The 21,031-nt window shown below is 46.3% G+C and overlaps 15 non-coding genes and 3 pseudogenes across 15 annotated transcripts; 12 read left to right on the top strand and 6 right to left on the bottom strand.

Moving 5' to 3' along the window:
- Nucleotides 1-3,930: 3,930 nt before the first annotated feature.
- Nucleotides 3,931-4,093, bottom strand: LOC135010821 (U1 spliceosomal RNA). The gene has a single exon (XR_010210107.1). It is a non-coding gene; the product is annotated as a U1 spliceosomal RNA (small nuclear RNA).
- Nucleotides 4,094-4,245: 152 nt separating this feature from the next.
- Nucleotides 4,246-4,409, bottom strand: LOC135010685 (U1 spliceosomal RNA). The gene has a single exon (XR_010209980.1). It is a non-coding gene; the product is annotated as a U1 spliceosomal RNA (small nuclear RNA).
- Nucleotides 4,410-5,084: 675 nt separating this feature from the next.
- On the bottom strand, nt 5,085-5,247 carry LOC135010766 (U1 spliceosomal RNA). The gene has a single exon (XR_010210059.1). It is a non-coding gene; the product is annotated as a U1 spliceosomal RNA (small nuclear RNA).
- A 152-nt stretch (nt 5,248-5,399) lies between these two features.
- Nucleotides 5,400-5,563, bottom strand: LOC135010651 (U1 spliceosomal RNA). The gene has a single exon (XR_010209946.1). It is a non-coding gene; the product is annotated as a U1 spliceosomal RNA (small nuclear RNA).
- A 593-nt stretch (nt 5,564-6,156) lies between these two features.
- LOC135010878 (U1 spliceosomal RNA) lies at nt 6,157-6,284 on the bottom strand (annotated as a pseudogene).
- A 144-nt stretch (nt 6,285-6,428) lies between these two features.
- LOC135010913 (U5 spliceosomal RNA) lies at nt 6,429-6,544 on the top strand. Its single transcript, XR_010210180.1, has one exon. It is a non-coding gene; the product is annotated as a U5 spliceosomal RNA (small nuclear RNA).
- A 270-nt stretch (nt 6,545-6,814) lies between these two features.
- LOC135010928 (U5 spliceosomal RNA) lies at nt 6,815-6,930 on the top strand. The gene has a single exon (XR_010210194.1). It is a non-coding gene; the product is annotated as a U5 spliceosomal RNA (small nuclear RNA).
- Nucleotides 6,931-7,194: 264 nt separating this feature from the next.
- Nucleotides 7,195-7,310, top strand: LOC135010895 (U5 spliceosomal RNA). Its single transcript, XR_010210161.1, has one exon. It is a non-coding gene; the product is annotated as a U5 spliceosomal RNA (small nuclear RNA).
- Nucleotides 7,311-7,584: 274 nt separating this feature from the next.
- LOC135010927 (U5 spliceosomal RNA) lies at nt 7,585-7,700 on the top strand. Its single transcript, XR_010210193.1, has one exon. It is a non-coding gene; the product is annotated as a U5 spliceosomal RNA (small nuclear RNA).
- Nucleotides 7,701-7,975: 275 nt separating this feature from the next.
- On the top strand, nt 7,976-8,091 carry LOC135010917 (U5 spliceosomal RNA). The gene has a single exon (XR_010210183.1). It is a non-coding gene; the product is annotated as a U5 spliceosomal RNA (small nuclear RNA).
- Nucleotides 8,092-8,365: 274 nt separating this feature from the next.
- On the top strand, nt 8,366-8,481 carry LOC135010891 (U5 spliceosomal RNA). The gene has a single exon (XR_010210157.1). It is a non-coding gene; the product is annotated as a U5 spliceosomal RNA (small nuclear RNA).
- Nucleotides 8,482-8,756: 275 nt separating this feature from the next.
- On the top strand, nt 8,757-8,872 carry LOC135010948 (U5 spliceosomal RNA). The gene has a single exon (XR_010210215.1). It is a non-coding gene; the product is annotated as a U5 spliceosomal RNA (small nuclear RNA).
- Nucleotides 8,873-14,238: 5,366 nt separating this feature from the next.
- On the bottom strand, nt 14,239-14,312 carry TRNAN-AUU (transfer RNA asparagine (anticodon AUU)). The gene has a single exon. It is a non-coding gene; the product is annotated as a tRNA-Asn (tRNA).
- A 1,304-nt stretch (nt 14,313-15,616) lies between these two features.
- Nucleotides 15,617-15,780, top strand: LOC135010898 (U1 spliceosomal RNA). The gene has a single exon (XR_010210164.1). It is a non-coding gene; the product is annotated as a U1 spliceosomal RNA (small nuclear RNA).
- A 152-nt stretch (nt 15,781-15,932) lies between these two features.
- On the top strand, nt 15,933-16,074 carry LOC135010778 (U1 spliceosomal RNA; annotated as a pseudogene).
- A 692-nt stretch (nt 16,075-16,766) lies between these two features.
- LOC135010852 (U1 spliceosomal RNA) lies at nt 16,767-16,930 on the top strand. Its single transcript, XR_010210133.1, has one exon. It is a non-coding gene; the product is annotated as a U1 spliceosomal RNA (small nuclear RNA).
- A 152-nt stretch (nt 16,931-17,082) lies between these two features.
- On the top strand, nt 17,083-17,224 carry LOC135010825 (U1 spliceosomal RNA; annotated as a pseudogene).
- A 692-nt stretch (nt 17,225-17,916) lies between these two features.
- LOC135010609 (U1 spliceosomal RNA) lies at nt 17,917-18,080 on the top strand. The gene has a single exon (XR_010209905.1). It is a non-coding gene; the product is annotated as a U1 spliceosomal RNA (small nuclear RNA).
- Nucleotides 18,081-21,031: the final 2,951 nt, after the last annotated feature.

The raw sequence follows: 21,031 nt of genomic DNA, 5'->3' as shown, positions 1-21,031 counted from the left end.
TCTCGGCCATGACTAGTGGCAGCAGCTTCAGCACGAGGTGGAAGTGGATCTTGATCTTTCCCTATTTTTGGAACCTCAACATTTTTGTTCTCCATATTTTAATAGGCACAACTAAAAGGCACCTCAGGTAAACAATGGAGATGGATGGATACTAGTATACTTATGGATGACGAGTGACTGACGACACAGAGGTAGCTACAGCCGTGGACTACCGTACTGCGTCTGCTAGTATAGAGATGATAATTAATGATATAAAAAAAAATATATATATAACTACTGTAGGTATATATAATATAATGACGGACCTGGTGGACACTGTCAGCAGACTGCTAAACTACTAGTATGAAGAAGATAGAAAAAAACTTCCACCACAGGTAGGTAGGTATACAATTATGGACGAGCACTGACGACACAGAGATAGCCACAGCCGTGGCCTACCGTACTGCGTCTGCTAGTATAGAGATGATAATTAATGATATAAAAAAAAATATATATAACTACTGTAGGTATATATAATATAATGACGGACCTGGTGGACACTGTCAGCAGACTGCTAAACTACTAGTATGAAGAAGATAGAAAAAAAAAACCACCACAGTTAGGTATACAATTATGGACGAGTGACGACACAGAGGTAGGTACAGCCGTGGACTACCGTACTGCGTCTGCTAATATAGATAATATACTAAATATATTACTACTGTAGGTATATAATATAATGACGGACCTGGTGGACACTGTCAGCAGACTCCTAAACTACTAGTATGAAGAAGATAGAAAAAAAAAACCCACCACAGGTAGGTATACAATTATGGACGAGCACTGACGACACAGAGGTAGGTACAGCCGTGGACTACCGTACTGCATCTGCTAGTATAGATAATATAATAAATATATTACTACTGTAGGTATATAATATAATGACGGACCTGGTGGACACTGTCAGCAGACTGCTAAACTGCTTGTATGAAGAAGATAAAAAAAAAACCCCACCACAGGTAGGTAGGTATACAATTATGGACGAGCACTGACGACACAGAGATAGCCACAGCCGTGGACTACCGTACTGCGTCTGCTAGTATAGATAATATAATAAATATATTACTACTGTAGGTATATAATATAATGATGGACCTGGTGGACACTGTCAGTAGACTCCTAAACTACTAGTATGAAGAAGATAGAAAAAAAAAAACCACCACAGGTAGGTAGGTATACAATTATGGACGAGCACTGACGACACAGAGATAGCCACAGCCGTGGACTACCGTACTGCGTCTGCTAATATAGAGATGATAAAGATGAAAAAAAAAATATAACACTACTGCAGGTAAATATTTATATAATATATGTATGACGGACCTGCTGGACACTGTCAGCAGAATGCATTTATAGAATAAAAAAAAAACACCACAGGAGTGTTTAACTTTTTCAGGCAGACAATATACTGGTGGTCACACTGGCAGCAAAAGTGTGCACTGTACTCCTGCTATAACTGCTCCCCAGTCTCCCCCACAATTAAGCTGTGTGAGCAGTGAGCACTCAGCACAGTCAGATATACATAGATGATATATCATGCAGCACACTGAGGCTGAGCACAGATATGGTATGTGTATCGTTTTTTTTCAGGCAGAGAACGGATTATAAATAATAAAACTGGTGGTCACTATCAGCAAAACTCTGCACTACTGAGTACTCCTGACAAGTTCAACTGCTCCCCAAATTAGTAGTAAATCAAATGTCACTCGTCTCTATCTTCTAATCTAAACGGAGAGGACGCCAGCCACGTCCTCTCCCTATCAATCTCAATGCACGTGTGAAAATGGCGGCGACGCGCGGCTCCTTATATAGAATCCAAGTCTCGTGAGAATCCTACAGCGGGATGATGACGTTCGGGCGCGCTCGGGTTAACCGAGCAAGGCGAGAGGATCCGAGTCTGCTCGGACCCGAGCAAAAAAGGGTGAAGTTCGGGCGGGTTCGGATTCCGAGGAACCGAACCCGCTCATCTCTTATGGCCACCCAGCATGACGCCTCCCTTCTTGACCATGCTGTAATTGCAGTCGCACTGCAGTTCAGCGTGATCATAAAAAATGGTGTAGCCTCCTGCTGGTGCAGACTGTATGTGCGCGCAGGAAGCCGCCACCATTTTTGTGATCACAGCGGCTGAATGTGATGTCATACAGCTGCTGTGACCACGCCCCCTGTGTCTCCTCCATTGCAGACCCCATTTTGAAGCCTTGCCCCCGCACCGCTCCATCCCTGACTTGGAAATGGAGTGTTGCTGACCCCCCTCTCCCCCCCTGCCCCGATTGACAGGCAGAGGCGATCGCATTCTCTGCGGGGTGCCGCAGAAAATGCAGGCACATGCGTATGCTCTTAGCAATTTTTGCAGTTGGATCACTTATTGTGATTGCAATCCAACCTGAATCAGGCCCTATTACCTATCACAATGCGCTGCGGGCAGTACAAAATTGGTTTAATATAGGAGAAAAACCCCCAGACCTGTGCTCCTTAACTGTACCTGGTGGCTAGTGGAGCGGCTGCCCAGTAATCAGTGTCCACGCCAGTGCGCACACGGTCCACCCCCTACGGCCACGCTCCCCTTCATCAGCGGCCTCGTGATCCGGAAGGGCGGTGTGTGTGTGACTGACCTTAGGAAGAAACCGGAGCCTCCGCTGCAGTGACCCAGCAACCAGGGCACGGGAGTATACAGCGCCGCTGGGAGTGATGAAGCTGCAGTAAAGATGTCTATTAGACCTAGCCTGCTGCAGCCCTTGTAGATTCTCATAAAACAAGTTCTTCTTTTCTTGTCAAAATGAATAGCTAAGAATTGGCTTCCTGAGGCAGGCCCCTGTTAAGTGGCCTGCTACTGAAGGCACCAACTACAAACTGAGCTCCCTGTTCATGGAAGCGGGGTTATAGAGGAGGATGCGCTGAGCATCTTGGGAACAGTCAAAAGCTTTGAGTCGGTTGGTGCCTCAGATCAAGATCCTACTCTACACCCCAATGTGAATCCTTGTGGAGTCCTGTGTACCCCACAGAAGAAATTAATGTGTCACACCCATTGGCAGCAACCTTAGAATAGTTGCTGATGGGCACAATTGAGAAAGGAAGGGGGGGGGGACATTTGAATCCAGCACATAGATGCAATTCAAATATGTAATTTGTACCTTCCTATTTTAAAATATAATGGATGAACTTCACCCTGTGAGAACAATCTTCATGATCAAGAGATCTCATATGCAAAATAAGTATGAGTTGGGATAGGGCTGGGGAGGGTGGCTGCTCGGGCAGCCCCTCCCCCATCAAGTTAAGGAGATTCAACTGAGGAAGCACAAGGGAACTCTCGTCTGGGGACAACAACTGCAGGGAGACCACATCTTTTCAGATGAACATGGGAGGGCGGAAGGCTGCCTAATACTGAAGCACCATCAAATATCAAACCATATGCAACAACTAGTACAAGCATTCCTGGGGGAAGGTCTGCAGCAGACGGATTTGCATACGGTGATGTCATCCAAGCAGTGGGCCAAAGTTGGCTGGAACCCTCATCTGCATATGAAAAGAGAAAAGGGGCATGCAGGGCATGGCGGCCTTTTGCGGTGCTTGGATGACCCCTAGTTCGCATTAAACACCCCCACCCTCCTTTGGTGTGGGGCTCATGTTGGCTATGCCCCAGCCCCTGAAGCATTCAAGCTGATTTCTTGCAGCAGCTGGGCACTGTAACAGCTCCAGAGCTGCTCTGTAAGGCAACTAAAAGGGTGTGGGCCCTGCAGCACTACCTGTAGTTCGCATTGTGCGTTGGAAGGCACAAAGTAAGCAGACGGGAGAAGTCAGGATAGTGCGCAAGGGCATAGAAGGGAGTGGCTCCAGAAAAGAGAAGTGGAAACAGACAGCAAACTAGGCTGGAGAGAGACCTGAGACAAAGAGATCTGAATTATACGAGAGCCGACCAGGGGAAACACAAATTATGCAATCAAGTTTCCCACATTTGGGGAAATCACAGGAGCAGCACACCCAGAGTGCAATGGGTGAGCCTTGCCCTGGGAGAAGCACCTTCATGATCATAGTATCTCACCTGGCAGGTAAGTAGGAGTTGGGCTAGAGCTGGGGAGGGTCACTGCTCGGGCACCCCCCTGTCAAGTGAAGGAGATCCAACTGAGGCAGCACAAGGGAACTCTCGAAAGAAGAACAAGGCTAGAGGAATATATGAGACAAAGAAATCTGACTTTTACCAGAGCTGACCAGAGGAAAACACAAACACAGTCCCCCACTACCACAAAAAATGCAGGCGAGTTTCCCACATTTGGGGAAATCACAGGGGTCAGCATACCCAGAATGCAATGAATGAACCTCACCCTGGGTGAACAATCTTCATGACCATGGTGTCTCCTATGCAAAATAAGTATGATTTGGGATAGGGCTGGGAGGGCCGCTGCTCAGGCACATCTCTGTCAAGTAAAGGAGATTCAACTGAGGCAGCACAAGGGAACTCTCATCTGGGGACAACAACTGCAGGGAGAACACATATTTTCAGATGAACATGGGAGGGCAGAAGGCTGCCTAATACTGAAGCACCCCCAAACAACAAACCAAATGCAACAACTAGTGCAAGCATTCCTGGGGCAAGGCCTGCAGCAGATGGATTTGCATATGGTGATGTCATCCAAGCAGTGGGTCAAAGTTGGCTTCAACCCTCATCTGCATATGAAAAGAGAAAAGGGGCGTGCAGGGCATGGCGGCCTTTTGCGGTGCTTGGATTACCCCTAGTTCGCATTAAACACCCCCACCCACCTTTGGTGTGGGGCTCATGTTGGCCATGCCCCATCCCCTGAAGCATTCAAGCTGATTTCTTGCAGCAGCTGGGCACTGTAACAGCTCCAGAGCTGCTCTTTAAGGCAAGTAAAAGATTGTGTGGGCCCTGCAGCACTACCTGTAGTTTGCATTGTGCATTGGAAGGCACAAAGTAAGCAGACGGGAGGAGAAGTCAGGATAGTGCACAAGGGTATAGAAGGGAGGGGCTCAAGATAAAAGAAGTGGAAACAGACAGCAAACTAGGCTGGAGAAAGACCTGAGACAAAGAGATCTGAATTATACGAGAGCCGACCAGAGGAAACACAAATTATGCAGTCAAGTGTCCCACATTTGGGGAAATCGTAGGAGCAGCACACCCAGAGTGCAATGGGTGAGCCTTGCCCTGGGAGAAGCACCTTCCTGATCATAGTATCTCACCTGGCAGGTAAGTAGGAGTTGGGCTAGAGCTGGGGAGGGTCGCTGCTCGGGCACCCCCCTGTCAAGTGAAGGAGATCCACCTGAGGCAGCACAAGGGAACTCTCGAAAGAAGAACAAGGCTAGAGGAAAATCTGAGACAAAGAAATCTGAGTTTTAACAGAGCTGACCAGAGGAAAGCACAAACACAGTCCCCCACTACCACAAATAATGCAGTCGAGTTTCCCACATTTGGGTAAATCACAGGGGTCAGCATACCCAAAATGCAATGAATGAACCTCACCCTGGGAGAACAATCTTCATGACCATGGTATCTCCTATGCAAAATAAGTATGATTTGGGATAGGGCTGGGGAGGGCCGCTGCTCATGCACATCTCTGTCAAGTAAAGGAGATTCAACTGAGGCAGCACAAGGGAACTCTCATCTGGGGACAACAACTGCAGGGAGAACACATATTTTCAGATGAACATGGGAGGGCAGAAGGCTGCCTAATACTGAAGCACCCCCAAACAACAAACCAAATGCAACAACTAGTGCAAGCATTCCTGGGGGAAGTTCTGCAGAAGACGGATTTGCATACGGTGATGTCATCCAAGCAGTGGGCCAAAGTTGGCTGGAACCCTCATCTGCATATGAAAAGAGAAAAGGGGTATGCAGGGCATGGCGGCCTTTTGCGGCGCTTGGATGACCCTTAGTTCGCATTAAACACCCCCACCCTCCTTCGGTGTGGGGCTCATGTTGGCCATGCCCCATCCCCTGAAGCATTCAAGCTGATTTCTTGCAGCAGCTTGGCACTGTATCAGCTCCAGAGCTGCTCTGTAAGGCAAGTAAAAGGGTGTGGGCCCTGCAGCACTACCTGTAGTTTGCATTGTGCATTGGAAGGCACAAAGTAAGCAGACAGGAGGAGAAGTCAGGATAGTGCACAAGGGTATAAAAGCGAGTTTCCCACATTTGGGAAAATCACAGGGGTCAGCATACCCAGAATGCAATGAATGAACCTCACCCTGGGAGAACAATCTTCATGACCATGGTATCTCCTATGCAAAATAAGTATGATTTGGGATAGGGCTGGGGAGGGCCGCTGCTCAGGCACATCTCTGTCAAGTAAAGGAGATTCAACTGAGGCAGCACAAGGGAACTCTCATCTGGGGACAACAACTGCAGGGAGAACACATATTTTCAGATAAAAATCTTGGTCATGCTCTGGTTTCTCTTCAGAACGAACAAATCTTTCGCCTTTTATTAAAGATTTCCGTGGAGAGGAGCAAAACCGAGTTTTATCTCAATTTTTGCATGCCCCATCTTTTTGGGGTTTCTTTTATCGGTTTAAAGATAGAATGAGTGTGCTTTAATGTAAGCTCATTTGCATAGAAATGACAGTAAATGTTTGTTTCTTTTCAAACAGAACTTTCTTGACCATGCTACTTGCTTGAAAGATCTGGGAGCACATGGAATACAGTACAAACCATGCTTATAGCAAGGAGAAGCCAGGTGAGAAATCTGCTTACTTTCAAGTTGGGCGCTCACTTTGATCTGAATGAGGACTGCTGGCACAGCATTTAGGCGACAGGTGGAATCTTGGTCATGCTCTGGTTTCTCTTCAGAACGAACAAATCTTTCGCCTTTTATTAAAGATTTCTGTGGAGAGGAGCAAAACTGAGTTTTATCTCAATTTTTGCATGCCCCATATTATTGGGGTTTCTTTTATCAGTTTCTTGTTAGCTTTAATGTAAGTTTATTTGCATAACAATGACTATAAATGTCTGTTTCTTTTCAAGCAGAACTTTCTTGACCATTCTAATTGCTTGAAAGATCTGGGAGCACATGGAAAAGAGTACAAACCATGCTTATAGCAAGGGGAAGCCTGGTGAGAAATCTGCTTTCTTTCTTTCAAATTGGGTGCTCACTTTGCGCTGAATGAGGACTGCTGGCATGGCACTCAGGCGACAGGTGGAATCTTAGTCATACTCTGGTTTCTCTTCAAAACGAACAGATCTTTCGCCTTTTACTAAAGATTTCCGTGGAGAGGAGCAAAATTGAGTTTTATCTCAATTTTTGCATGCTCCGTCTTATTGGGGTTTCTTTTATCGGTTTAAAGATAGAACGAGTGTGCTTTAATGTAAGCTCATTTGCATAGAAATGACAGTAAATGTTTGTTTCTTTTCAAACAGAACTTTCTTGACTATACTAAATGCTTGAAAGATCTGGGAGCACATGGAAAAGAGTACAAACCATGTTTATAGCAAGGGGAAGCCTGGTGAGAAATCTGCTTTCTTTCTTTCAAATTGGGTGCTCACTTTGAGCTGAATGAGGACTGCTGGCATGGCACTCAGGCGACAGGTGGAATCTTGGTCATGTTCTGGTTTCTCTTCAGAACGAACAAATCTTTCGCCTTTTACTAAAGATTTCCGTGGAGAGGAGCAAAACTGAGTTTTATCTCAATTTTTGCATGCCCCATCTTATTGTGATTTTATTTTATCGGTTTAAAGATAGAACGAGTGTGCTTTAATGTAAGCTCATTTGCATAGAAATGACAGTAAATGTTTGTTTCTTTTCAAACAGTACTTTCTTGACCACACTAATTGCTTGAAAGATCTGGGAGCACATGGAAAAGAGTACAAACCATGTTTATAGCAAGGGGAAGCCTGGTGAGAAATCTGCTTTCTTTCTTTCAAATTGGGTGCTCACTTTGAGCTGAATGAGGATTGCTGGCATGGCACTCAGGCGACAGGTGGAATCTTGGTCATGCTCTGGTTTCTCTTCAAAACGAACAGATCTTTCGCCTTTTACTAAAGATTTCCGTGGAGAGGAGCAAAACTGAGTTTTATCTCAATTTTTGCATGCTCCGTCTTATTGGGGTTTCTTTTATCGGTTTAAAGATAGAACGAGTGTGCTTTAATGTAAGCTCATTTGCATAGAAATGACAGTAAATGTTTGTTTCTTTTCAAACAGAACTTTCTTGACTATACTAATTGCTTGAAAGATCTGGGAGCACATGGAAAAGAGTACAAACCATGTTTATAGCAAGGGGAAGCCTGGTGAGAAATCTGCTTTCTTTCTTTCAAATTGGGTGCTCACTTTGAGCTGAATGAGGACTGCTGGCATGGCACTCAGGCGACAGGTGGAATCTTGGTCATGTTCTGGTTTCTCTTCAGAACGAACAAATCTTTCGCCTTTTACTAAAGATTTCCGTGGAGAGGAGCAAAACTGAGTTTTATCTCAATTTTTGCATGCCCCATCTTATTGGGGTTTTATTTTATCGGTTTAAAGATAGAATGAGTGTGCTTTAATGTAAGCTCATTTGCATAGAAATGACAGTAAATGTTTGTTTCTTTTCAAACAGAACTTTCTTGACCACACTAATTGCTTGAAAGATCTGGGAGCACATGGAAAAGAGTACAAACCATGTTTATAGCAAGGGGAAGCCTGGTGAGAAATCTGCTTTCTTTCATTCAAATTGGGTGCTCACTTTCAGCTGAATGAGAACTGCTGGCATGGCACTCAGGCGACAGGTGGAATCTTGGTCATGCTCTGGTTTCTCTTCAGAACTAACAAATATTTCGCCTTTTATTAAAGATTTCCGTGGAGAGGAGCAAAACTGAGTTTTATCTCAATTTTTGCATGCCCCATAATATTGGGGTTTCTTTTATCAGTTTAAAGACAGAACGAGTGTGCTTTCTTGTTAGCTTTAATGTAAGTTTATTTGCATAACAATGACAGTAAATGTTGTTTCTTTTCAAACAGAACTTTCTTGACCATGCTACTTGCTTAAAGGTCTGGGAGCACATGGAAAACAGTACAAACCATGCAGTATCACAAGAGCCTTTATTTGATCTTTCATGAAGATAGAGCAGAATTGAGGACACGTCAACAATTTCTGCCGAAGGTGGTTCATCTTTCCACATGGTGCCTTTGGCCACTGACACCTTCGTTGAGTCAAAGTCTCTGGCTGTGGTCAGAACTTTGAAAATGTATGTCACCAGAACGGTTCAGATTAGGAAAACAGAGGCTCTGTTTGTCCTGTATGCTCCCAACAGGATTTGGTGTCCTGCTTCCATGCAGACCATTATGCGCTGGATCTGTGGTAAGATTCAGCATGCTCGTTCCACGGCAGGATTGCCGTTACTGAAGTAGGTGAAGACCCATTCTACTAGAAAGGTGGGTTCATCCTTGGCAGCTGGTCGGGGAGTCTCGGCATTGCAACTTTGCCGAGCAGCTATTTAGTAAACACTTTTGCTAAGTTTTACAAGTTTGATACCTTGGCTGATGATAACCTTAAGTTGGGTCATTCGGTGCTGCAGAGTCGTACGCACTCTCCCACCCGTTCAAGAGCTTTGGTATAACCCCATGGTTCTTAATGTGACCCCAGCATCCTCTAGGTCGTATGAGAAAATAGGATTTTAATACCTACCGGTAAATCCTTTTCTCTTAGTCTGTAGAGGATGCTGGGCACCCGTCCCAGTCCATACTGTGTCTGCAGTTATTACTTGTGGTTATACACATGTTGTGTTATGGTTCTGGTCAGCTTTTTGCTGCAATTGTTCATGCCGTTGGCTTGTGTTCTGTTGAATGCCACGTTCTGCGGCATGTTTAAGGTGTGAGCTGGTAAGATGCTCACCTTAGTTTAACAATAAATCCTTTCCTCGAAATGTCCGTCTCCCTGGGCACAGTTCCTATAACTGGAGTCTGGAGGAGGGGCATAGAGGGAGGAGCCAGTTCACACCCTTTGAAAGTCTTAAAGTGCCCATGTCTCTTGCGGATCCCGTCTATACCCCATGGTTCTTAATGTGACCCCAGCATCCTCTACGGACTAAGAGAAAAGAATGCCCTTGCGCACTATCCTGACTTCTCCTCCCGTCTGCTTACTTTGTGCCTTCCAACGCACAATGCGAACTACAGGTGGTGCTGCAGGGCCCACACCCTTTTACTTGCCTTACAGAACAGCTCTGGAGCTGTTACAGTGCCCAGCTGCTGCAAGAAATCAGCTTGAATGCTTCAGGGGATGGGGCATGGCCAACATGAGCCCCACACCAAAGGAGGGTGGGGGTGTTTAATGTGAACTAGGGGTCATCCAAGCACTGCAAAAGGCCGCCATGCCCTGCATGCCCCTTTTCTCTTTTCATATGCAGATGAGGGTTCCAGTCAACTTTGGCCCACTGCTTGGATAACATCACCGTATGCAAATCCGTCTGCTGCAGACCTTCCCCCAGGAATGCTTGTACTAGTTGTTGCATATGGTGCTTCAGTATTAGGCAGCCTTCCGCCCTCCCATGTTCATCTGAAAAGATGTGGTCTCCCTGCAGTTGTTGTCCCCAGACGAGAGTTCCCTTGTGCTTCCTCAGTTGAATCTCCTTAACTTGACGGGGGAGGTGCTGCCCGAGCAGCCCTCCCCAGCCCTATCCCAACTCATATTTATTTTGCATATGAGATCTCTTGATCATGAAGATTGTTCTCACAGGGTGAGGTTCATCCATTATATTTTAAAATAGGAAGGTACGAATTACATATTTGAATTGCATCTATGTGCTGGATTCAAATGTCCCCCCCCCCCTTCCTTTCTCAATTGTGCCCGTCAGCAGCTATTCTAAGGTTGCTGCCAATGGGTGTGACACATTAATTTCTTCTGTGGGGTACACTGGACTCCACAAGGATTCACATTGGGGTGTAGAGTAGGATCTTGATCTGAGGCACCAACCGGCTCAAAGCTTTTGACTGTTCCCAAGAAGCTCAGTGCATTCTCCTCTATAACCCCGCTTCCATGAACAGGGAGCTCAGTTTGTAGTTGGTGCCTTCAGTAGCAGGCCAATTAACAGGGGCCTGCCTCAGGCAGCCTATTCTTAGCTATTAATTTTGACAAGAAAAGAAGAACTTGTTTTATGAGAATCTACAAGGGCTGCAGCAGGCTAGGTCTAATAGACATCTTTACTGCAGCTTCATCACTCCCAGCGGCGCTGTATACTCCCGTGCCCTGGTTGCTGGGTCACTGCAGCGGAGGCTCCGGTTTCATCCTAAGGTCAGTCACACACACACCACCCTTCCGGATCACGAGGCCGCTGCTGAAGGGGAGCGAGGCCGTAGGGGGTGGGCCGTGTGCGCACTGCGGTGGACACTGATTACTGGGCAGCCGCTCCACTAGCCACCAGGTACAGTTAAGGAGCACAGGTCTGGGGGTTTTTCTCCTATATTAACCCAATTTTGTACTGCCCGCAGCGCATTGTGATAGGTAATAGGGCCTGATTCAGGTTGGATTGCAATCACAATAAGCGATCCAACTGCAAAAATTGCTAAGAGCATACGCATGTGCCTGCATTTTCTGCGGCACCCCGCAGAGAATGTGATCGCCTCTGCCTGTCAATCGGGGCGGGGAAGGGGGGGAGAGGTGGGTCAGCAACACTCCATTTCCAAGTCAGGGATGGAGCGGTGCGGGGGCAAGGCTTCAAAATGGGGTCTGCAACGGAGGAGACACAGGGGGCGTGGTCACAGCGACTGTATGACATCACATTCAGCCGCTGTGATCACAAAAATGGTGGCGGCTTCCTGCGCGCACATACAGTCTGCACCAGCAGGAGCCTACACCATTTTTTATGATCACGCTGAACTGCAGTGCGACTGCAATTACAGCATGGTCAAGAAGGGAGGCGTCATGCTGGGTGGCCATGCCCTGTCACTTTGCAGGAGCCAGCACCGCTCACACACTAGTCCCCGGGTGCAGCCCCCAACCCCCGGGACACCCGGAGCAACAAAATGTAGATTCAGGCCACCAGGCCACGCCCCTACCTATGAAACCATGCCTCCTTTTTACCATTGCACTGCTTATCTGCGCGCACTGCATTACAATCTCCCTCGCCACCTCTCTGGGTGTCACCAGTGATAGTGACACCTCTGCCATGCTTGTAGCAGCTGGTCCTAAGATCTACGCCTCAAACCCTGAGTGTTTGCCCTTGTGACTTGTTGATCATCATAGCGAAGCAGATGCTTACAGAAAACTGCAGGGGCTTAGATTGAAAATAAAAAAATTGATAGGGTATAAGGTAGAGAGGAGCGGGTTCGGTTCTCCGAGAACCGAATTCCCCACGAACTCCACGTGGTTTACACTGGTCCGAGGCAGGCTCGGTTGTTCCCGCCTGACTCGGAAAACCTGAACAAGGGAAAATGTCATCATCCCGCTGTCGGATTCTCGCGAGATTCGGATTCCATATAAAGAGCTGCGCGTTGCTGCCAATTTTACTCGTGCATTGAAGAGAGAGCGGAGAGGACGTGGCTATGTTCTCTCAGTGGAAATCTCAATATCAGTGCTCAGTATCAGTGGTTACTTATTGCTGCTCAGTAATACTAGTAGTGTGTCTCTCCTGCTCAGTGTCAGTTCTCAGTAGTATCCTCATCAGTGCTCAGTATCACTGTTCATTGTCTTGTGCTGCATTGTGTTGCTCAGCATAATACAGTACATTACTAATAGTCCAGTGCTGCATCTTGCTGCTCAGTGTCAGTTCTAGTATCCTCATCAGTGCTCACTATCACTGCTCATTGCATTGTGGTGTTCTGTATACTACAATAACATAGTAATATAGTAACATAGTTTTTGAGGTTGAATAGAGGCAAATTGCCCATCGTGTTCAACCTGTTTTAAGTTGTGATGATTCTACATACTTGCTGAATAATGTTTTATGACTAGTTAGCTACTATAACTCATGTTACCCCCGGATTAACCATGTTGATATTTTAAGTATTATAACCTTGGATAGCTTTTTCATTCAGAAATGTATCCATTCCTTTTTTAAATCCAATTACAGAGTCCGCCATTACCACCTTCCCTGGCAGGGAATTCCACATCCTGATTGCCCTAACAGTGAAGAAACCTTTCCTCCATTGCGTTCTGAACTTTCCTCCAGTCGCAGCGAGTGACCACGTGTTCTTTTAATAAATAATTCCTCTGATAACTCTTTGTTATGTATCTTTACATATTTGAAGATATTAATAATATCTCCTCTTAGGCACCTCTTTTCTAGTGTATAAATATTCAGCCTAGTAAGTCTTTCCTTATAGTCCAGTACTTTAAGGCCTTTAATCAATTTAGTCTTCAGGATCTCTGACACTTCCATGAGCAGCAGAGTAGTGCAATGGAAGCATGCTGGGCCCATAACCCAGAGGTCGATTGATCGAAACTATCCTCTGCTATGTGCATTTTTTTTTTTATAATTAAAGTAATCAAAAACTGGGATTGATATTTTGGCACTTTTATTTTTACTTAAAGTACAATAACTTTTATCATTTTAATTTGTTTTAATAGTATATTGACAGCATTGTTTTCTTTAAAAAATCCACTTAATTTTCTTTACCCTATTACTGAAATGGTAATTGACAAAAACAAACTACATTGTCACCAGAAGAGCAATGCAAAATGTACAAGTGATATATGAAAATCATCTTCCATCTTGAATTTCAATGATGCATTGGGACAACAATTTGTGAGAAACATCTTCACCCATAAAGAAAGATTTTCTTAATTCCTTACCTGTGTGCTGATTAGATATCACCTTGTTTTCACATTAAACAGACTTCCCCATGAGGAAGCAGCAAGGATGCAGTGACGTTTCCTGGTGTCAACCTGTATTATTTCAGTAGACATTGAAATGAGGATGCATCTTTGATGCCTTTCCAATGAAGCAAGTTTAATTCAGTAATAGGTGAAAAACCATTCCTACAAAGGTGTTAATCAGAGACTTGGCTTTGTGGACACTTTTCAGAGAGCAAATTTGTTAGCATAAACATAAAATCAGAAAATGAAGAGCTGTTTAATCACTCAATTGGACTTTTCTGCCAGCATAATTTTTTTTCTCTGCAACTCACTGCTAAATTGTGCTTCCTAGCTGTTTTTTTATAAAATCACTTAATCAAATCTAACTCTGATTACATCAGAGAAGGCCAGGTACCCTACACCATAAGGGGGGTTTTTGAAATTTTGACTTGTCTACTTAAAGATCACCAAAATCTGATTACAAGGTCAATTACATCCCTGGGTGGGATTGAACCACCAACCTTTTGGTTAATAGCCAAACATGCTAACCGATTGCGCCACAGAGACACCTTGCAAAAGTCAATACTGACAAAGGCTAATAAGCATTCATCTAGAACGTTTCCTAGAAAAACTTTAAAAAGTCAATAATCTGGAGAATTTTTGTAAGAAACACATTGGTACTTTCCCATGATGAGTGAGTGCTTCAGGATTTCTTGCACTTACATGGGCTATTAACCAAAAGGTTGGTGGTTCAATCCCACCCAGGGATGTAATTGACCTTGTCATCAGATTTTGGTGATCTTTAAGTAGACAAGTCAAAATTTCAAACCCCCTGTTATGGTGTAGGGTACCTGGCCTTCTCTGACGTAATCAGAGTTAGATTTAATTAAGTGATTTTATAAAAAACAGCTAGGAAGCACAATTTAGCAGTGGGTTGCAGAGAAAAAAATAACATTTTAAACCTACCGGTAATTTTTTTTTCTCGTAGTCCGTAGAGGATGATGGGGACTCCGTAAGGACCATGGGGGATAGACGGGCTCCGCAGCAGACATGGGCACTTTAAGAAAGACTTTAGATCTGGGTGTGCACTGGCTCCTCCCTCTATGCCCCTCCTCCATACCTCAGTTAGAGAAACTGTGCCCAGAGGAGACGGACAGTACGAGGAAAGGATTTTTGTTAATCCAAGGTCAAGATTCATACCAGCCACACCAATCACACCATATAACTTGTGATATACTACCCAGTTAACAGTATGAAAACAACATAGCATCAGTCCAAGACCGATGAAAACTAACATATAACCCTTATGTAAGCAATAACTATATACAAGTCTTGCAGAAGTAGACCGCACTTGGGACGGGCACCCAGCATCCTCTACGGACTACGAGAAAAAGATTTACCGGTAGGTTTAAAATCTTATTTTCTCTTACGTCCTAGAGGATGCTGGGGACTCAGTAAGGACCATGGGGATTATACCAAAGCTCCCAAACGGGCAGGAGAGTGCGGATGACTTTGCAGCACCGATTGAGCAAACAGGAGGTCCTCCTCAGCCAGGGTATCAAACTTATAGAACTTTGCAAAGGTGTTTGAACCAACTTTGACCCACTGCTTGGATGACATCACCATATGCAAATCCATCTGCGGCAGGCCTTCCCCCAGGAATGCTTGCACTAGTTGTTGCATTTGGTTTGTTGTTTGGGGGTGCTTCAGTATTAGGCAGCCTTCTGCCCTCCCATGTTCATCTGAAAATATGTGTTCTCCCTGCAGTTGTTGTCCCCAGATGAGAGTTCCCTTGTGCTGCCTCAGTTGAATCTCCTTTACTTGACAGAGATGTGCCTGAGCAGCGGCCCTCCCCAGCCCTATCCCAAATCATACTTATTTTGCATAGGAGATACCATGGTCATGAAGATTGTTCTCCCAGGGTTAGGTTAATTCATTGCATTCTGGGTATGCTGACCCCTGTGATTTCCCCAAATGTGGGAAACTCAACTGCATTATTTGTGGTAGTGGGGGACTGTGTTTGTGCTTTCCTCTGGTCAGCTCTGGTAAAAGTCAGATTTCTTTGTCTCAGATCTTCCTCTAGCCTTGTTCTTCTTTCGAGAGTTCCCTTGTGCTGCCTCAGTTGGATCTCCTTCACTTGACAGGGGGGTGCCCGAGCAGCGACCCTCCCCAGCTCTAGCCCAACTCCTACTTACCTGCCAGGTGAGATACTATGATCATGAAGATGCTTCTCCCAGGGCAAGGCTCACCCATTGCACTCTGGGTGTGCTGCCCCTGCGATTTCCCCAAATGTGGGAAACTTGACTGCATAATTTGTGTTTCCCCTGGTCGGCTCTCATATAATTCAGATCTCTTTGTCTCAGGTCTCTCTCCAGCCTAGTTTGCTGTCTGTTTCCACTTCTTTTTTCTTGAGCCCCTCCCTTCTATACCCTTGTGCACTATCCTGACTTCTCCCGTCTGCTTACTTTGTGCCTTCCAACGCACAATACAAACTACAGGTAGTGCTGCAGGGCCCACACCCTTTTACTTGCTTTACAGAGCAGCTCTGGAGCTGTTACAGTGCCCAGCTGCTGCAAGAAATCAGCTTGAATGCTTCAGGGGCTGGGGCATAGCCAACATGAGCCCCACACCGAAGGAGGGTGGAGGTGTTTAATGCGAACTAGGGGTCATCCAAGCGCCGCAAAAGGCCGCCATGCCCTGCACACCCCTTTATTCTTTTCATATGCAGACGAGGGTTGAAGCCAACTTTGACCCACTGCTTGGATGACATCACCATATTCAAATCCATCTGCTGCAGGCCTTCCCCCAGGAATGCTTGCACTAGTTGTTGCATTTGGTTTGTTGTTTGGGGGTGCTTCAGTATTAGGCAGCCTTCTGCCCTCCCATGTTCATCTGAAAATATGTGTTCTCCCTGCAGTTGTTGTCCCCAGATGAGAGTTCCCTTGTGCTGCCTCAGTTGAATCTCCTTTACTTGACAGAGATGTGCCTGAGCAGCGGCCCTCCCCAGCCCTATCCCAAATCATACTTATTTTGCATAGGAGATACCATGGTCATGAAGATTGTTCTCCCAGGGTTAGGTTCATTCATTGCATTCTGGGTATGCTGACCCCTGTGATTTCCCCAAATGTGGGAAACTCAACTGCATTATTTGTGGTAGTGGGGGACTGTGTTTGTGCTTTCCTCTGGTCAGCTCTGGTAAAAGTCAGATTTCTTTGTCTCAGATCTTCCTCTAGCCTTGTTCTTCTTTCGAGAGTTCCCTTGTGCTGCCTCAGTTGGATCTCCTTCACTTGACAGGGGGGTGCCCGAGCAGCGACCCTCCCCAGCTCTAGCCCAACTCCTACTTACCTGCCAGGTGAGATACTATGATCATGAAGATGCTTCTCCCAGGGCAAGGCTCACCCATTGCACTCTGGCTGTGCTGCCCCTGCGATTTCCCCAAATGTGGGAAACTTGACTGCATAATTTGTGTTTCCCCTGGTCGGCTCTCATATAATTCAGATCTCTTTGTCTCAGGTCTCTCTCCAGCCTAGTTTGCTGTCTGTTTCCACTTCTTTTTTCTTGAGCCCCTCCCTTCTATACCCTTGTGCACTATCCTGACTTCTCCCATCTGCTTACTTTGTGCCTTCCAACGCACAATGCAAACTACAGGTAGTGCTGCAGGGCCCACACCCTTTTACTTGCTTTACAGAGCAGCTCTGGAGCTGTTACAGTGCCCAGCTGCTGCAAGAAATCAGCTTGAATGCTTCAGGGGCTGGGGCATAGCCAACATGAGCCCCACACCGAAGGAGGGTGGAGGTGTTTAATGCGAACTAGGGGTCATCCAAGCGCCGCAAAAGGCCGCCATGCCCTGCACACCCCTTTTTTCTTTTCATATGCAGACGAGGGTTGAAGCCAACTTTGACCCACTGCTTGGATGACATCACCATATGCAAATCCATCTGCTGCAGGCCTTCCCCCAGGAATGCTTGCACTAGTAGTTGCATTTGGTTCGTTGTTTGGGGGTGCTTCAGTTTTAGGCAGCCTTCTGCCCTCCCATGTTCATCTGAAAATATGTGTTCTCCCTGCACTTGTTGTCCCCAGATGAGAGTTCCCTTGTGCTGCCTCAGTTGAATCTCCTTTACTTGACAGAGATGTGCATGAGCAGCGGCCCTCCCCAGCCCTATCCCAAATCATACTTATTTTGCATAGGAGATACCTTGGTCATGAAGATTGTTCTCCCAGGGTGAGGTTCATTCATTGCATTCTGGGTATGCTGACCCCTGTGATTTCCCCAAATGTGGGAAACTCGACTGCATTATTTGTGGTAGTGGGGGACTGTGTTTGTGCTTTCCTCTGGTCAGCTCTGGTAAAAGTCAGATTTCTTTGTCTCAGATCTTCCTCTAGCCTTGTTCTTCTTTCGAGAGTTCCCTTGTGCTGCCTCAGTTGGATCTCCTTCACTTGACAGGGGGTGCCCAAGCAGCAATCCTCCACAGCTCTAGCCCAACTCCTACTTACCTGCCAGGTGAGATACTATGATCTTCACTGTGAGGGCAATCAGGATGTGGAATTCCCTGCCAGGGAAGGTGGTAATGGCGGACTCTGTAATTGGATTTAAAAAAGGAATGGATACATTTCTGAATGAAAAAGCTATCCAAGGTTATAATACTTAAAATATCAACATGGTTAATCCGGGGGTAACATGAGTTGTAGTAGTTAACTAGTCATAAAACATTATTCAGCAAGTATGTAGAATCATCACAACTTAAAACAGGTTGAACACGATGGGCAATTTGCCTCTTTTCAACCTCAAAAACTATATTACTATATGTTACTATATTACTATGTTACTGTAGTATACAGAACACCACAATGTAATGAGCAGTGATAGTGAGCACTGATGAGGATACTAGAACTGACACTGAGCAGCAAGATGCAGCACTGGACTATTACTAATGTACTGTAGTATGCTGAGCACCACAATGCAGCACAAGACAATGAGCAGTGATACTGAGCACTGATGAGGATACTACTGAGAACTGACACTGAGCAGGAGAGACACACTACTAGTATTACTGAGCAGCAATAAGTAACCACTGATACTGAGCACTGATATTGAGATTTCCACTGAGAGAACATAGCCACGTCCTCTCCGCTCCCTCTTCAATGCACGAGTAAAAATGGCGGCAACGCGCAGCTCTTTATATGAAATCCGAATCTCGCGAGAATCCGACAGCGGGATGATGACATTTTCCCTTGTTCAGGTTTTCCGAGTCAGGCGGGAACAACCGAGCCTGCCTCGGACCAGTGTAAACCACGTGGAGTTCGTGGGGAATTCGGTTCTCGGAGAACCGAACCCGCTCCTCTCTACCTTATACCCATATATTTTTTTATTTTCAATCTAAGCCCCTGCAGTTTTCTGTAAGCATCTGCTTCGCTATGATGATCAACAAGTCACAAGGGCAAACACTCAGGGCTTGAGGCGTAGATCTTAGGACCAGCTGCTACAAGCATGGCAGAGGTGTCACTATCACTGGTGACACCCAGAGAGGTGGCGAAGGAGATTGTAATGCAGTGCGCGCAGATAAGCAGCGCAATGGTAAAAAGGAGGCATGGTTTCATAGGTAGGGGCGTGGCCTGGTGGCCTGAATCTACATTTTGTTGCTCCGGGTGTCCCGGGGGTTGGGGGCTGCACCCGGGGACTAGTGTGTGAGCGGTGCTGGCTCCTGCACAGTGACAGGACATGGCCACCCAGCATGACGCCTCCCTTCTTGACCAATCTGTAATTGCAGTCGCACTGCAGTTCAGCGTGATCATAAAAAATGGTGTAGCCTCCTGCTGGTGCAGACTGTATGTGCGCGCAGGAAGCCGCCACCATTTTTGTGATCACAGCGGCTGAATGTGATGTCATACAGCCGCTGTGACCACGCCCCCTGTGTCTCCTCCGTTGCAGACCCCATTTTGAAGCCTTGCCCCCGCACCGCTCCATCCCTGACTTGGAAATGGAGTGTTGCTGACCCCCCTCTCCCCCCCTGCCCCGATTGACAGGCAGAGGCGATCGCATTCTCTGCGGGGTGCCGCAGAAAATGCAGGCACATGCGTATGCTCTTAGCAATTTTTGCAGTTGGATCGCTTACTGTGATTGCAATCCAACCTGAATCAGGCCCTATTACCTATCACAATGCGCTGCGGGCAGTACAAAATTGGTTTAATATGGGAGAAAAAACCCCAGACCTGTGCTCCTTAACTGTACCTGGTGGCTCGTGGAGCGGCTGCCCAGTAATCAGTGTCCACGCCAGTGCGCACACGGTCCACCCCCTACGGCCACGCTCCCCTTCATCAGCGGCCTCGTGATCCGGAAGGGCGGTGCGTGTGTGACTGACCTTAGGAAGAAACCGGAGCCTCCGCTGCAGTGACCCAGCAACCAGGGCACGGGAGTATACAGCGCCGCTGGGAGTGATGAAGCTGCAGTAAAGATGTCTATTAGACCTAGCCTGCTGCAGCCCTTGTAGATTCTCATAAAAAAAGTTCTTATTTTCTTGTCAAAATTAATAGCTAAGAATAGGCTGCCTGAGGCAGGCCCCTGTTAAGTGGCCTGCTACTGAAGGCACCAACTACAAACTGAGCTCCCTGTTCATGGAAGCGGGGTTATAGAGGAGAATGCGCTGAGCATCTTGGGAACAGTCAAAAGCTTTGAGCCGGTTGGTGCCTCAGATCAAGATCCTACTCTACACCCCAATGTGAATCCTTGTGGAGTCCAGTGTACCCCACAGAAGAAATTAATGTGTCACACCCATTGGCAGCAACCTTAGAATAGCTGCTGACGGGCACAATTGAGAAAGGAAGGGGGGGGGACATTTGAATCCAGCACATAGATGCAATTCAAATATGTAATTTGAACCTTCCTATTTTAAAATATAATGGATGAACTTCACCCTGTGATAACAATCTTCATGATATAGAGATCTCATATGCAAAATAAGTATGAGTTGGGATAGGGCTGGGGAGGGTGGCTGCTCGGGCAAGCCCCTCCCCCGTCAAGTTAAGGAGATTCAACTGAGGAAGCACAAGGAAACTCTCGTCTGGGGACAACAACTGCAGGGAGACCACATTTTTTCAGATGAACATGGGAGGGCGGAAGGCTGCCTAATACTGAAGCACCATCAAATATCAAACCATATGCAATAACTAGTACAAGCATTCCTGGGGGAAGGTCTGCAGGAGACGAATTTGCATACGGTGATGTCATCCAAGCAGTGGGCCAAAGTTGGCTGGAACCCTCATCTGCATATGAAAAGAGAAAAGGGTTA

Source organism: Pseudophryne corroboree, unplaced genomic scaffold, assembly GCF_028390025.1.
Source record: "Pseudophryne corroboree isolate aPseCor3 unplaced genomic scaffold, aPseCor3.hap2 scaffold_237, whole genome shotgun sequence".
NCBI classification, from domain to species: domain Eukaryota; kingdom Metazoa; phylum Chordata; class Amphibia; order Anura; family Myobatrachidae; genus Pseudophryne; species Pseudophryne corroboree.
The sequence above is the reverse complement of the archived record's forward strand: the minus strand, read 5'-3'. Positions and strand labels throughout refer to the sequence as shown.